This window comes from Microtus ochrogaster, chromosome 8, assembly GCF_000317375.1.
Source record: "Microtus ochrogaster isolate Prairie Vole_2 chromosome 8, MicOch1.0, whole genome shotgun sequence".
NCBI classification, from domain to species: domain Eukaryota; kingdom Metazoa; phylum Chordata; class Mammalia; order Rodentia; family Cricetidae; genus Microtus; species Microtus ochrogaster.
In genome coordinates, this window is record NC_022015.1 from 67,462,127 (window position 1) to 67,479,329 (window position 17,203).

At 38.3% G+C, this 17,203-nt stretch overlaps 1 pseudogene; it reads left to right on the forward strand.

Moving 5' to 3' along the window:
• The first annotated feature begins 6 nt into the window (after positions 1 to 6).
• LOC101998590 overlaps positions 7 to 17,203 on the forward strand; it is a 28,495-nt pseudogene continuing 11,298 nt past the window's right edge.

Genomic DNA, 17,203 nt, shown 5'->3' on the forward strand with positions numbered 1-17,203 from the left:
CTCAGCCTCTGCTGTCTGCTTCTCCTCTCACTCTGGAGACAGAGCTCTGAGAGAGCGAAGCTCCCTCCTGGCCCCACTCCTCTTCCAGTTCTTGGCAACTTCCTGCAAATAGATAGGAAGGACATCAGCCAGTGCTTGACCAATGTAAGTATTCTCTGTCCTCCTCCAGTCCCTTGACAAAGAAGATAAACTGACAGTTGCTTTAGATGAAAATCTAGTATTTGAGGCAATATTGCTATAAATAACCACAAAGTCAAAATTCTTGCAAAGCATTGTATACCTTATGACTTTTATAGCTGGCCAAGTATGTCTCAATAGAATCATTCATGGTGACTTACAAATTTACCTTTCAAAAGTAAGTGGGTCTTACATTGCTGCTTCAGTGCTGCATCATTTTCTCTATTCCATTGGCCCATATGCCTCATTTTTCTGAGTAGAAGACAGTTTCTATCACATAACTCTATAATATAATTTGGTATCAGTTATTGTTATATCTCAAACAGCATTTTTACTCGTTAGGAGGGCCTGACTATTCTTGATCCTTTTAGGTACCATATGATGTCCTCTGCTCTTTCTCTAAACCTGTAAATATGGCATCAGATATCTGATGTATAATATTAAAGCTATAAATATAGTAGTTGAGTTAGTAGTATGTGTGTTTTGTTTCTTGGTTTCTGTTTCTTCTCTGGTCTTCTGACTGCAGTGGCCTGTGGTTGAGGAAAGAGCCTCCACACCTGTAGGCTGGACTTCTGTACGTCATAGTGGAGTAGCCTCTGTTCAAACAGCCTGAGTTGGGGAACTGGGACATGGTGGGAAAGATGGGAGGCTTGGTGGTTTGGGTGGGCAGGCACTGAGACAGAGGGGCCAGTCAGCAGGCATGTATATTTCCTTTATGGAGTTCTGGTGGTCAGCGTCCTGCTGAATGTTTTGGCATGGAAATTCATTGTAATTATTGTGTAAGAAGCTGTTATATGTTTCACTGTAGTTGATCAATAACCGATATTCACTATAATATGATATAAATAATCTTCACAACCATTTGAAAATGAGCTTTGCCTGGCTAAAAATGTTAAAATACAGTGAGCGATATTATCAGTGTGAATGAGGTTGACTCCATGGAGATTAAAATGACTTCTTTTTGGCTAGCATTTCTATTTTTCTTTCTTGTTTTCAGTTCTCCAAAATCTATGGCCCTGTGTTCACTCTGTACTTGGGCATGCAGCCCACTGTGGTGTTACACGGGTATGAAGCTGTGAAGGAGGCTCTGATTGATCATGGGGAGGAGTTTGCTGGCAGAGGAAGCTTCCCAATATTTGAAAAAATTAATAAGGGCCTTGGTAAGTAACTGTGCATGTTCATATGAAGGGTGCAGTGTTTCTGGTGAGAGTGAAGACTGAAAGGAGGGGGGGGACTTCTTCCTTAGGTACAGGTTGGACCTCTGTGTGGTTTCCACCCATCAGATCTCTCTTTTATTCCTAGAATATTTTTCTAATGTTTTACCATTTTTTAATTTTAATTTGTTAAAAAACTATCTTTTCTTGTTTTACATACCAATCCCAGTTCCCACTTCTCCCATTCTCCTGCTCCCTCCACCTTCCTCTCCATCACAACCCCTATCCACTCCTCGGAGAGTGAAGGTTTCCCATGTGGAGTCAATAAGTCTAGAATATTGCTTTGAGACAGGACCAAGGTCCTCTCCACTATATGTAGGCTGAGCATGGTGTCCCTCTAAAGAGAATATATTTCTGAAAGCCAGTGCAAGCAGTAGGGAGAGACCCTGTTTTTCTATTTCTTTAGGCATTATTTTTAGCAATGGAAACAGATGGAAAGAAATAAGGCGCTTCACTCTCACAACCCTGCGGAATTTGGGCATGGGCAAAAGGAACCTTGAGGACCTTGTTCAAGAGGAAGCACAGTGCCTTGTGGAGGAACTGAGGAAAACCAATGGTAAGTGCAGATTTAAGCATTTGCATCTTAGTCAAGGTGTATGTGTGTGTTTGTGTGTGATGTTGATAACACCCATTCTAAAATTTTCTTTTTAAATCAGAAACAATGAATATAGGTTTCATGATAATTTTGTTTTGAGTTAAATAATTGTGCATTTCCATCAACACAAGTGTACTTTGTCTTTGTGGATCATTTCACAACACAATTATTGCAATCTATAATAGTGGCAGAGCCTAATCAGAGGATATTTGTTTTCATTTTCTTGCATTACAGAGGTTTAAGGAAATTAACAGAGCAGTACAGGGATTCTTCTAGGCCAATGTTCCAGTCCTAGGTAACACTGATGTAATTTACACTTGTCATTTCTTAGCCTAGTGTAATAGAATTTTTTTTTTTGGTTTTTCTAGACAGAGTAATCAATTATTTTTTTCTACTATAGCATGATCTTAAAATTGTATTGCCTTTCTTTAAAAAAATTGTTTGCCACATTGAGAATTTTATAAAATGTGTTTTCATCATTTTGACCCACCCGCTCTTCTAAGATACACCCCAGTTTTCTGTCTACCCTACTTGGTGTTGTCTCTTTATTTACTATTCACCTGACATGATTCAGGCTTTACATATAAGATTTTTTTTGTAAGAAAAAATTTATTAAGAACGAGCCATCACCTATACTCCTCAAATTATTTTGTAAAATAGAAAATGATGAAACACTTCTAAAACTCTCTGTACAATGTTGGTATCTTTGTTGGGGGAGATTGGCCACTTATTCTGCCACCTTCCTCCTCCTAGAAAGAAAGTAGTCTTCTTGGCCACCTGGCTGACTTACACCTGAAATAATCACACAGAGAAACCATAATATTTAAATCACTGCTTAGCCCATTAGCTTTAGCTTCTTATTGACTAACTCTGACATCCTAATTTATTCCATCTCTCTTAATCTGTGTATCACCATGTGGCAGTGTTTTACCAGCAATGTTTTGGCATGTCTGATTCTAGCGGTGGTTCCATGGCATCCCTTTGACTCTGCCCTTCTTTCTTCCAGCATACAGCCTAGGTTTTCCTGACTAGTTCTGTTTTTCCCTTGCCATAGGCTCAAAGCAATTCTTTATTCTTTAACCAATAAGAGCAACACACAGATGGAAGGACCTCTCACACCACTTCCCCTTTTCTGTTTAAATAAAAAGGAAGGGTTTAACATAGTAAAATTATATATAACAAAACAGGTATCAAGTAAGAATTACAGTTACAATATTTATATCTACTTTATCTTTTATCATAACTTAGAATAACTATAACTCCAAATTCTTCAACTCATTCAAAGACTACAGAAAGATATGATATTACCTAAGTAAACAAAAAGTGCATTGCAAACAACTTCCAAATCTCTAGAAAGAACAGAGTCACACACTGCCCCACTTCCAGGCACATAGCAGTCCAAGTTGCCATTAAGTTGTCAAATTGCAGCAGTCGGCTCACAAACCCCATTCAAATGCTCTGTAGCTGAATCTCGTGCCTGAGAGAGTCAGAGTTCTCATTGGAGCATGACCCAGAAAGCTGGGATTTCAAGATAGCATGGATTTTTTTTTCTTTTGCTATAGCTGAATCAGGTAAACCTCTCTTAAGGGACTGTGGCAAGCCACCAGCTGAAACAAATGCTGCTAAACTTTGTTATTTTGTGTCTAGAATTTCTTTCCAAGCCCTCTCAGGTTTTATATGGATTGAGTCTATCATGTTAGCGTGCCCATTTGTAGGTATCAGGTAAAAATGGATGCTTAAAAGAAATCCCACACTAGCTGGGATTGAGAATAATAGAGGATTATTTATTAAGGGGTAGACTCACAAGTCCCAAATTATCTGCTGGAATGGAAAACAGCAACCAAATCCCACAATCAGAGAAGAGGCTGGACCCTTGCTTTACATCAGCATAAATAGTATAAAAGGCCATGATCAAGTGGGTGGTTAGCTTAAAGGCTACTGGCTGTCAGATTTCTTACATTAGTATTTTAATAATATCAAAACAAAACAGCTTTATCATTTCCTTTTACATGGCACTTTCTGTTTTGAATTACATTCTATCTAAACAAATGACAGAACAAATCTGCAAGATGCACAAAGAGAAAACAAGAAAATTATTTATTAATCAAATTACATCTTAAACTAAACATGAATTGCTTTTGCTAACCTGCTGATTCTGTCTTTAATTCTGCCAATCATTTCTGTCCATGTACACCTTTTCTTTTGTGTGTGTTTGTAGAAAATGAATCACTTTTCTTTTCCTACTGCTATAAATGCTACTTACCTAAGAAGTTTCTGACCTGAAAACATAAGATTAACTATTTGATTTGTAAGGACTTAAAAGTTATTTTTCCAAACAAAAATAAAGACTAAAAATCAATTTAATCTGATTTCTAAGGACTTAAAAGTTATTATTAGAAACAAAACAAAGACTGAAAATCAATTTAATCTGTGAATGAAATGTATACACATGAGAAAAGTTCTTTCATCCTTCACTGTTTTTGACTTAAATAAATCATTCCCTGATAGTATAGAATATAATCATGTTTTCATACCGTGTAGGAGGGTCTTCTTTCTATGTGCTGCTTTCATTGTTTGAATAAAGAAAACTGCCTTGGCCTTTTGATAGGGCAAAACTTAGGTGAGGGAAAGCAGAACTGGATGCTGGGAGGAAGGAGGGAGGCAGAGAGCCGCCCGCCATGAAGCTGCCATGTCAGACATGTTAAATCTTTCCCAATAAGCTACAAGATCAAGGTTTAATAGAAATGGGTTGAATCAAGATGTGAGAGTCAGCCAATAAGAGGCTATAACTAATGTGTCAGGCAGTGCTTTAATTAATATAATTTGTGTGTGTTTATTTCATGGGCAGCCAGGAGCCGGGCTGCGGGAAGACATCCCGCTGCCACTGCTCCTTCATTGCAACATCATACCCTGGTGCATGCACAGGAATATTAAGGAGTTTCCTGTTATTCAAATGTATAATAATTTATCAAGAATACTGTTTTTTATGGGATACTTATTTGAGGTCTATAGATTTAAATTTTAGATCAAATTTAATGTAAAGTGTAACATGAGGGGCCTGCTTGTTGGTGTTTCTGTCCCGCCCGGTACCCCTCAGCCAGCAAGCCCCAACGAAAATCACACAGAAGACTCCATAAGATTATAAACTGATTGGCCCATTAGGTCAGGCTTCTTATTAGCTCTTATAACTTATATTAACCCATTATTCTTATCTATGTTAGTCACATGGCTCGGTCCATTTCTCAGCAGAACAGTTCACATCCTCCTTCCTTGGTGGTCTGCACAGGACTGGGAGGAATCAACTTCCTTCTTCCCAGAATTCTCCTGTTCACTTTGTATAACTTCTACTTCCTGTCTGGTTTACTCACCTATACTTCCTGTCTGGCCAATCAGTGTTTATTTAAAACATGACAGACAGTATACAGACAATTCTCCCACACCACTTCTCCCTCTTTAAAAAATAAAGGAAAATATCCATAGTCTATTTTTTGGGAATGTCGACATAGTTTTCCAGGCTACTTCTCGCTGGTTGGGGGTGCTGATAATTTCATGGGGACCTAAAGTAAATTTAGAGTTATGATCAATTCTTGACTGAAGTTTCTGTGAGTCTTGATCATCTCAGAGAGTAGTCTTGAATTTGTTCTGGATGTAGAACTCAGAGATCTGGGCCAGCTGTTCTTGCTGGAGATTTCTCAGGTGGTCTTCCTTGATCAAAGCTGAATTTCCTTAACTCTGAAATAATCTAGAGCCTCTCATCTTCTGTGGAAACAAAAAGCAAAATCTCTTCTCCAAAGTAACATACCTTTTCACTTCAATTTTGAAGTTAAAGTATTTTCAAAATACCTACCTTGGATTAATTCAGCAGCATTTATAAACAAATATCTTTTAGCAGCTGTTGCTCCTTCCTCAGCATTCAAACAATTTAAAGAGAGCATAATAGCATACAGTATCAAGATTCTCTGTGTATTTTCCATCCTTGTGGGGCTTTATTTTAACCTCTATTTCTTTCTTTCTTTCTTTCTTTCTTTCTTTCTTTCTTTTTTGTTTTTTTTTTTTTTTTTTTTGCTTTTTCGAGACAGGGTTTGTCTGTAGCTTCGGTGCCTGTCCCGGAACTAGCTCTTGTAGACCAGGCTGGCCTCGAACTCTCAGAGATCCACCTGCTTCTGCCTCCCGAGTGCTGGGATTAAAGGCATGTGCCACCACCGCCCGGCTATTTCTTTTATTTTTACTTATAACTTTTGGCCTTTTGAGACAAGTTCTCTGTGTATCTTTGTCCTGGAACTCTCTCTGTAAACCAGACTATCCTTGAACTCACAGAGATCTGTCTGTCTCTGCCTCCCAGGCAAATCCTACTGGAGTGTGCCACCACAACCAGCTATTCTCTTTCTTCCTTTGTTTCTCTCTCTTTTTTTTTTAACTTTGAAAAACTTTAACCTTTGGCCTGTATATATATTTTAGCACACTGTAAAGCATTTAGATGTTTTCTTCCTCTTTGAATCACTCTTTACTGTATATCTATCTTTTTCTGACCATGTGGGTCTTTAATTTGCTAAGGAATATGGAGAAGATTAAAACCATGGTTTTGACTAGTAGATCTAGCCCATTCTTGAGTTTTATGAAATTACCCCCTTATGATGAAGGTAGTGGTTGTAGCCCCGTATTTTTTTTGCCACAACTCTATGGCATTTTTAAGGTTCTTGCCAGGAAGAAAGCTGCAACAGTGTGTCCATAAAACAACACTCAAAAGTTGGGACCACTTGCTTGAAAGAATCAGAGTTTTCCCTGGCAGGATGGCTCAGAAAGCCGGCATTTAAAAACAGCACAGCTTTTTTCCTGCTATGGCTGAAATCTGAAATGTTTTATTCTAGTCTTTCCCAAGCTTTTCCATGCTATCTGTGGATGCATTTATCCACATGGGGGCCATTCTGTGACATGAAGTGGCCTGCTTGTTGGGGTTTTCTGTCCTGCCCAATTCCCACAGCTGTTTAGCCCCAAAGAAAATCACAGAGAGGTCTCCATAAGTTATAAAACTTATTGGCCCATTAGCTCAGGCTTCTTATTTGCTCTTATGACTTATATTAGCCCATTATTCTGATCTATTTTTGCCATATGGTTTGGTACTTTTTTCAGCTGGCAGGTCACATCCTGCTTCCTCTGTGCTCTGCACAGGACTGGGAGGAATCAACTTTCTCTTTTCCAGAATTCTCCTGTTCTCCTTGCATCACCTCTACCTCCTGTCTTGTTTTACTGCCTATACTTCCTGCCTGGCCAATCAGCATTTATTTAAAACATAAGTGACAGAATACAGACAATTCTCCCACAACAGTAAAGTGTATTTATCATTTTTCAAAATCAATTCACTATATAAAAGACATCAGAATAAACTGTTCTGAGAGCTGAAGAGATAGTTTATCACTTGAGAGAAAATTCTCCTTAAAAGAAACAGCAATGGGTTCCAAGTGCCAGTGTAAGGCAGCTCCAAGATATCTGACATGCTCTTCTAGAATCCACAGATATAACACACACAGACACACACACACACACTCACACAAACACACACACACGCAAACACACACCTGTGAATTCCTGCACACAAATAAAAATAAGTATAAAATTGAAATTTCATTATGATTTTTCAAATTTTAAGCATTATATCAACAGCAATTTAATAATGATGATTTTGTGAGATGTTTACAAATGTAGAAACTATACTGTTTCTCAAATATGCCGTGTAGAGTTCGAACATAATCATCATTTACATCTTTAAGAAAATAAACGTTATTATTGCTAATGCTGCATATAGTGTGTGTTTCATATAGGTATTTCATGGGAGTGTAACATGTGTTTCGAACACACCTTCCTACCATCACCTTTCTTGTCACCCATTCCCATTTTTTTGATTGCATCCTCCCCTGGGACTCCTTGTTTTAATAAAAAAGATTTTTATTTTATGTATATAAATGTTTGCCTGCATATACATGTCTGCACCACTTGTGTACCCGGTGCCACAGAAGTAAGAAAATTATATCCTATTCCCCTGAAACTGGGGTTACAGAAAGTTATGAGCCACTGGGAGGCTGCTCAGAACTTACTGAACTTCGGTCCTCTAAAACAGCAGAAATTTTCAAATGCACAGCTTTCTATCTAGCACTGACCTTCCTATACTACTATTTTCAAGTAGTACGTTTACTTCCTCTGGAGAAAATGCATTGTTTTAAATGATGAAATGAGAAAAGGGAAGTCTCTATCACTGCCCTCATATTGTTTTCCCTCTTCGAATTTAACTGTAATGAGAAAGTTTTCATTTTATTTAGTAATGCAAACAAATCCACATGGAAGTGGCTGTTCTTGAAATGACACATTATTCTCAAGTAACAAGGAAGAATTCTCCCCACATTTTTTCTTCTAATACCAGAACTCACCTGCAGTGGGGTTCTTCCTTCTTTGGATCATTACTTGCTTCTTTGGTTTACTCATTGTGGCTGCAGATATTTCAGGTGTACAATATTTTATTTGCATCTTAGTGATATAGGGTCATTAGGTATTCCAGTAAGAAACAATTCTATTCCAAATACTAGAAATTTCAGGTTTGTAAAATCTTTTGTTTTCTTTCAAGTACTTTATAGTTTAATTACTATATAAGATATGGTCTGTTCTTCAACTATCTGAACAAATTTAAGATTAAAAAATGCCAGACATGGCATTTCTTACCATGTCTGTAACTATTGTAACTGGAGACGCCAACCTGATCGCTTCACTCTGAAAGTTTAGTGTGAATGATCTTGTCAAGGCTCTCCCTGCCTGGTGTTCTGGAAATAGAGAAGTCTCAGTGAAAGTCACAAACTAGGGGGAGGATATATACATACAGGACCCTACTATAAAGCAAAAGTCAAACACTGTAAGAGATAACTGACATTAATCAGAATTTACGAAAAGGAGAGATGGCTAGGGAGATTGCTCAGTGGTTAAAGGGCTTGTTGCCCAAGCAAGTGGACCAGCATTTGGATGCCCAAGTTCTACATAAATGACACTGGTCAGGTAACTCACTTCTAATTCTACTCTTGATGAACAGATCAAGGGGATGCCCTGATTAATTTGACTTGCAAGACTGAACCTTATCCACAAGCTGCGATTTTGAGAGAACCTGCCTGTGAGAATAAGAGAGAATTCTGTGATCAATCTTTGTCCTCCACACACAAATAAGTGCATACAGGCCAACTATCCAGTGAGCTGATCCAGTTTGAAAACCCTACCCACGCCTTCCTCGGCCTCCAAGCTTGGGTTAAGGTCTACATCCTCCACCTGCTGAGTTCCCTCTCACAAGACTTTAACCTTTCCCACCTGTGGTGGTTTGAATGAGATGTCCTCTGGGCATTTTAACATCATGCAGGCTCATTGATGCCGAGATTCTCTGCCATGATAGACGCATATATTTCTGGAATTGTGAACCCAAATAAATTCTGTCTTCTGCAACAACAACAACAACAAAATTTAAGATTAAAGTGATACATTGATTCTACATATTATGACTGCTTAGCTGTTAGGAAAATTATAGAGAGGATATGGTTTACAACCTCTAATGACGCTTTACCTGTTAACAAAACCAAACATCTTCTTTGTCCATTTTAATGTTATTTTTTCCAATTGTTTCTTCAGGTTCACCCTGTGATCCTACATTCATCTTGAGATGTGCTCCCTGCAATGTTATCTCCTTTACTGTTTTCCAGAATCGTTTTGATTATAAAGATCAAGATTTTCTTAACTTGATGGAAAAAATAAATGAGAACGTAAAGATTCTGAGCTCCCCCTGGATGCAGGTGAACTCAAGACCTTTTCCTCCTGAAAACATATTTTTGGTCTTCATTCTCAAAGATCAAATTCAATATGTACCAAGAAGTGAGGTGACTAGGCAACACAGTTTTGAATAACGTATTATGGAAAGAATATCTGAAAGGCAGATCTAAATCCTTTGTTATACAAATAGCAAAACTGAATGACAGTTTCCAGATTGGTTCAAGGCTGCTAGTTTCATATCTCTTGGTTTTCCACTTGATATCTAGAAAATTCTTTGTATAAAGTATTGCATTCACATCTGGAAGTGTGCCCAGTTGTACACAGGACATTCTTCTATGCATAATTCTTATCTTTTTGACTATTAAACACATTTTATCATATTACTAGGCAGGAATATTTTAGTTTAGAAGGAATAGTCCCTTAAAGGCAAAAGAATATTTATGGCAATGATGTCTGCCAAGAAACGCTGAGTAGTTTCAATGGTTTGATATGTCTGCTGGAATCCTAGTTAACAAAAAGACATGTAGAAATGAGAAGATGAGTGGTTTAATGCCATGTGGCCCACAGCTCACATACATCTCAGAATTGTCCTAGACTGAACTGGCATCTGCTAAACTCTTCCCAAGAATGGCTGTGCTCCAGGCTGCCCAGTAAATCAAGACACCAGGCCGTCAGGCACTTCTATGGTGAGCAAATGTATGGTGTGGTATGGGAGAGACAGAAAGAACAGTTCATGTACTGTGGAGAGAGGCACATCTGAAGAGATGAAATAGTGAGGAGTGGGCTGAGGTGGGTGACTTGGTTTTCTAACCAGGGTTAAACTTGGAGTTCTCTGGAATATGGCTGCTGCCAGGGTTCATGTCTGGGTACATGGATCTGCTGCAGCCTTGATCTGTGTTGATGTCCACAGCTCCTGAAACCACCTTAGGCAAAGAGAAACAGCTGTACAGGGTTGATGCTGTCACTCACTCACCAAAACACTAGGGAGAATGGGTCCTGTTCCTCCTCGTGGCAGCACAGTGGATCAGGTCCTGTTGATAGGGGCATGGGTGAGCCAGGCCTACAAAGTTGAGCTTGACAGATCTTACCCTGACTGCCCCTCATCTGCCCTGTGGTAGCACAGATTGGGGAGAGATGCTGCCCACTGACTCTGGCAGATGGGAGAGCTGTCCAGGATGTCATAAGATCGGAGAGTTGTTTTTGTCCCCACCAGCTGCAGAACTCAAGAGTGTGGAGCCAGTAGGTTGCTTGATCAGAACAGTAGAGATGACACTGTTTACAGGGGTATAGGCAAGTCATCCCTGAAGTTCTGAGTGTGAGAGAACCGGCCCCACTACTCATCTGTCAGGGTGGTATGGTTGGAGGAGAGATGTCCCCTTCATCATTATCCTTTCACTGCTGGAGGCACATGAGTGAGCTGACCCTCCTCCTTACCACCTGCAGCACTCATTAAAGCAGGCCCTGCTTCTAGCCTGGGCAGCTCAGTTGAGTGAACCCTGTTTACAGCGGCACAGGTGAGCTGGCCCTGAGGTTGTGAGAGTGGAATAGCTGGCCACACCCACTAATCTGCCATGTGGTGGTAAGGTCTAGGGAAAGATAGCCACCTCCCCTTGCCACTGCTACCTGTGGTGTATGGGGGAGCTGATCCTCCTCCTTAACAGCTTCAGTGCCTTGGAAAGCTGGTTCTGCACCTTCATAGGTAGTAAGGCAGAGTTGGCTCTATTGAACATATTGATTGTGGCACAGGGCTGCAGGTGAATCAACCTAGATAATGTGAGTATGTGAGATCTGATCCATCATGGTGCCAGCTGCCAGGTCACACATGCTGAATCTTTCCCGGTAATCCACCACCTCGTGATGCTACACAGATTATTAGAAATGGGTTAGTCAAGATGTGAGACTTAGCCAGTAAGAGGCTAGAGATAATGGTCCAGGCAGTGTTTAAAAGAGTACAACTTGTGTGTTGTTATTTTGGGCATAAAGCTAGCCGTACAGGAGCTGGGTTGGAACACAGCCCGCAGCTCTGTGAACTGTTGAAGCGTGTGGAGGAGCTGGTCCTGCAGAACCAGGGCTTCAAGGTCTTCATGGTGCAGAGAAGTGATAGAATATATAAGACTCCCAGTAAGGGCCCAGTATTGATAGTGTAGCAGAAAGCAGAGACCCCGATGCAGTCAATGACTCTTTGCAATGAACGCTTGCCAAAAATGATAAATAGATAAAAGGGTGTACTGCCTGACTCACTTTGTCACAATACAGCTTCCATGATAAAACTTTTCTCTTTTCTTTTTACTCTTAATTTTTATTCTATTTTATTTTGAGAGGGGAGGAGTTTAAGGACTGAGGGAGGATGTGTGTTGATATGAAGGTGAATGGGATGGAGATGCATGGTGTGAAGGACACAAAAGTAAGTAAGAAGCAAGTAAAGAAAGAATACCTGTGATCATAGAGAAACCCCTAAAGGCTATGTCACACTTTTGCTTTCAAAGTCTCTTGGAGTTCCACCCACTTCTAATGATTTATTCCATGTCACAGTCTAGTGGATAAGATTAAATATGCATTGCTACATTACAATAGAAATCAAGTTGCCCAACTCTTTTCACTACAGCCACCATCTAAAAAGTGTAAACGACAACGATTTGCATCAAGTCATACTTCAGACTTGTAGAGAATAAATGGTTTAAGCCATCAGTCAGTTTTCACAAATAATCATTATGTTAAAGAAGGATTCATGAATATAGAAACTTGATCATGATCTATCATCAATGGGGCAGGAATTCCCTCCCACCCCGTTCTTACTATTACCACAGAGAATTGCTATATGGATGAAATTAAACACCTCTTCCTTTTGTTGATCACTATTTTTCCTTCATTTCTGAATCTATAAATCCATGTTGGTCTTGCAATATATTATGGATACATGTATTTCCTCATTTAAAAAGTTCTTTGGCAAGGACTGGAGGAATAGGTCAGTGGTAAAGAGTGTATGCTGATCTTCCAAAGGCTCTAAGTCCAATTTTCAGCACTCATGTTAGATGGTCCAAAATCACTAGCTTAAGGTGATCTGATATTTTTGGCCTCCAATGTACCCACACATACATGGCACACACATGTATCTAAGCATACATACCATATACACACCACATACATGATTAAAAGTAAAACAATTTATCTCAACAAAATATTTCTCTCTGATTTTGTAGGTCTTCAATTATTTCCCTTCACTATTTGACTATTGTCCAGGAAGTCATCACACAGCATTAAAAAATACTGAGTTTATCAGTAATTACCTTTTGGAGAGAATAAAAGAGCATCAGGAATCATTGAATGTTGCAAACCCTCGGGACTTTATTGATTATTGCCTGATTAAACTAAAGCAGGTAAAATATTAATATAAATTTATTTTATTGTCTGAGAGTGTTGTGGTTTGTTGAACACTGAAATGTTTGTCAGAGGTGGTTTAAATCAGTATCATTTGAAAAACAATTTTAGTATTTATTATGTGTTGGGATGTACCATATGGATATTGGTAAAATAAAGGGAATTTGTTAACTATAACACATTGTCTCTTTTCTTTAAAAATTGTAGCTGAGAACAGAAATACAAAGGGCAGGTATGATGGGAATAATTCTAATTGAGTAGAAAATAACCAACTATAGTGGCAGTGTGAATAGTGGCACCATAAATGTGCATGTTGTGTGGCTAGAATTGCTGCACGTCCAGTGAGTTAAAATAGATTTGGCCACATTGTTATTTTAAAAGGATAGATACAGGAGTTAGTTTCAGAAGGACTGAGTGATATAAGGGAGGTATGTGGTGGGAAGAGAAGGTGTATGGAAGAATGAAGCTTTGAGTACAGTTCAAGTTAATTTTCACAAAAAGGGGTTAAGGATTGGTATCTATTAGGTATCTTGACAGCACAAAATGTATTGGCATTGTGTAGTTTATTGAAAAGGTAATTTTCCATTGAATTTTCTTGAAACTGAAAAATCCAGTTGGGTCTAGATTATTGCAGTTGGTTGTGGGCATTGATTCTACTCCACTGTAGTAATACTTAGGAACCTGGCATCTGAGTGACTCGATGTTGCTGGCTTTTTTGCTAGACTAGTTTTCCTATTTTTTTTTTTTTTTGCCTTTTATCTGACTTTTAGAGATAGGGTTTCTCTGTGTAACAGTCCTGGCTGTCCTGGAACTTGATTGGTAGGCCTGGCTGATCTCAAACTTACCGAGATCAGCCTGCCTCTTCTTCCCAAGTGCTGAGATTAAAAGCATGCACCATCATTGCCTGGCTAGTTTGTAAGATATAGCTTACAGAAAGAGGTATCTCAGGACTGTAGCCATGTTTCACTTACATTATGTTGGTACCATATGTGGTTACAAAGCACTTCAACTTCTGGCTTCTTTTTGTTGGAAAGCAATCACTTAACCTGATAAAACACACCACACCACTACTGATCACTCCTTTCCCTTCAGACCATCTTTAGCAGTTGTTAGTGTGGTTTCTGTATGTATAGACTTCCATGCAATGAATGGCTCACCTAAATGGACTCAGTATATGTGGCATTTAACTTCTGTTTTCTTGCACTCGCATGAAATCTTGGACATTTGTCTAAGTTTATCTTGTTCCAGTACTTCCTCCTTTTTTTGTAGCAAACTTCATTTTCATGCATTAATAGCACAATGCACTTATTCTTCATTGACGGATATTTGTGTTATTTCTGCCTGAGGCTCTTCTAATCTCTCTCTATATTAACATATGTTGACATCATTTCCTTTGACTATATTTCTGAGTCTAATGATAATAACTTTATGGTTTTCTTTTCTGAGAAACCGCTTAAAAATTCACATTAATACAGTATTTCATATCTATGACATCCCCTATTTTCCAAATAGCTGACAGAGGTTGTAATTTTAAAACTCAACAATAATTAACAACAAATATTAACAATAATTCAGTTAGTATGAAGTAGTACTTCAAGACTGATTAGATTTGTATCTCCTTGACAAACATTGAAAATGGACATCTTTTAATGTGCTGTTTTGCCTTTTCGTGTCTTCAGAGGATTTCTAATTCTAATATTTTTGCCCATTGGACTATTTGCTGTGTAGAGTTATGTATATAACTGTGTAGAATTATGTATATATCTAGATAGAAACCTTTCCACATAAATAACATGGAAATATAGTTCCATTCTGTTGGTTGTCATTTGTACATTCTCTGTTACGTCCTGATGCATTAACATTTTGTTGTGGACAAAGTCTCATTTATCTGGGTTTTGATATTATATTCTGTAATTGATCGGTACAAATCGTAAGAAATGAGGCTCATCCTTGGTCTATGTTTTTTCCACTTCTAGCATCCTTCTTTCATGTAGGTATTCTGTTGTTCTGTCATCATCTGATAAAGACTCTTCCTTTAGACTTCCTTTAGTCTTGGAACTCAGTTTTAATATATTGGCTGTAGTTGTTTAGGTTAACTCTTTGCTATCAATGCTTTATTGGTATTGATATTCATTTGTGTGTCAATACTTCATTGCTTTCAATACTGTAGTTCTACAATAACATTTTTAAATAATTATTTTATGTTTGATACATTTGTTTTAACTTTTTGCAAAATTTTTATTAATTCTCTGAGAATTTCAGGAGATGTAATTTGAACATATCCCTCAACTTTCATTGCCCTCCTCACCATCCTCTTAACTCTTGTTACCAAACTTTGTGATATCATTTTTTTTTTTACTTTTTCAGCATTAAGTCCAATGTCTGTTGTTCATCTAGCCTCAAGCCTGTCATGCAATCAAGCAAAAAGGAGCCATATTATTGTAGGAAATTGACTCCCCCTTGCCAGGAACTAATCAGCTAGAATTGGGGTTTCATATTTTCTACCCCTACTTTGTGTTGTGTTTTTATCTGATGGAGCCTACACAGTTTTGGGGCATGCTGTCATAGTCGTTGTAAGTTCTCATGTTCATTTGGTTTTTTTTTTTGTGTCCAGAAAACACTAATTCCTTGATGTTACTGATCACACAAGTTTCTTATATTCCCCCCCCTCTTCCACAAAGATCCTTAAACTTTCAGGGGATGAGTATATTATGATTTAGGGGTGATCAGGACACAATGCTTCATTCTCTCTGTACATTGAACAGTTGGATGTCTCTGTATTGATTTATATCTGCAAGGAGAAGTTTGTCTGTTCAAAAATGTCAGATTTCTGCTCTATGAATATAGTAGTAAGTCATTAGCTATTATTTTATCCCCTTTTCCACTAGGATATTAGAGTAATATATATATATATATATATATAGATCCCACCAATTCTTAGACACATAACAGTGACAGATATGGGTCTTATGTAACAAGGTGGGTGTTGGTGTGGGACAATTCTGTATTCTGTCAATTATGCTTCAAATAAACACTGATTGACACTGATTGGCCAGTAGCCAGGCAGAAAGTATAGGCTGGACAACCAGACACTATGTAGAGGTGGGACAATGAGATCAGGAGAATTCTGTGAAGCAAAAACCCATTCCTCGCCAGTCCTGCCCAGACACTGAAGAAGGAGTATGTGACCTGCCCTGCCAAAAAAAGGTGCCAAGCCATGTGGCTAACATAGATAACATTAATGGGCTAATATTAGTTATAGGAGCTAATACAAAGCCTGAGCTAATGGGCCAATCAGTTTATAACATATGTAGTCCTCTGTGTGATTTTCTTTGGGGATAAACGGTTGTGGGAACTGGGCAGGACGGAAACCTCAGGCAACAGAATAGCATCCACATGGGCAACTGCATCCACATAAAACCTGAGAGAGCTTTGCAATTTGAGCTTATATCCAAAGAATATCAGCATATGAAAAGACATCTGTACATTTGTGTTTGTTTCCTGCTGTGTTTCTCAAAATAGCTGAGATAATCAGTCTAGGACTCTTCAATGGATTGATTGGTAGGAATTGTGGGAAACACATGCAAGGATATGTTACTTTTTAAATATAAAGAAAAATTTAGTTATTAATGCGTTAAGATAGAATAGGCTTATTTACCTCAAGGACAAAGAATCTTATAAAGACCCATCTTAGTTTAATAGCAAATTCTCAGAGCTAGAGTCAGATGTCTTCCACTGTTCATTATCATATGAAGAACACAGTTCTTCAATTTTATGTATAAATCTGTATAACCCAAGATTAGATCTATCTCATATACTTCTTCTTATGGTTTTGAGAGGACAGAATACATAATGAATAAAATGTTTCATTTAATCCATGGTGATCTGATAAGAGACAGGAGGTTACGAATATTTTTTTGTAACTGTGGATGTTTGCTTTGTTACCGACTGTGTGGTCGATTTTTGAGAAGGTTCCATGAGCTGCAGAGAAGAAGGTATATTCTTTCCTATTTGGGTGGAATGTTCTATAGATGTCTGTTAAGTC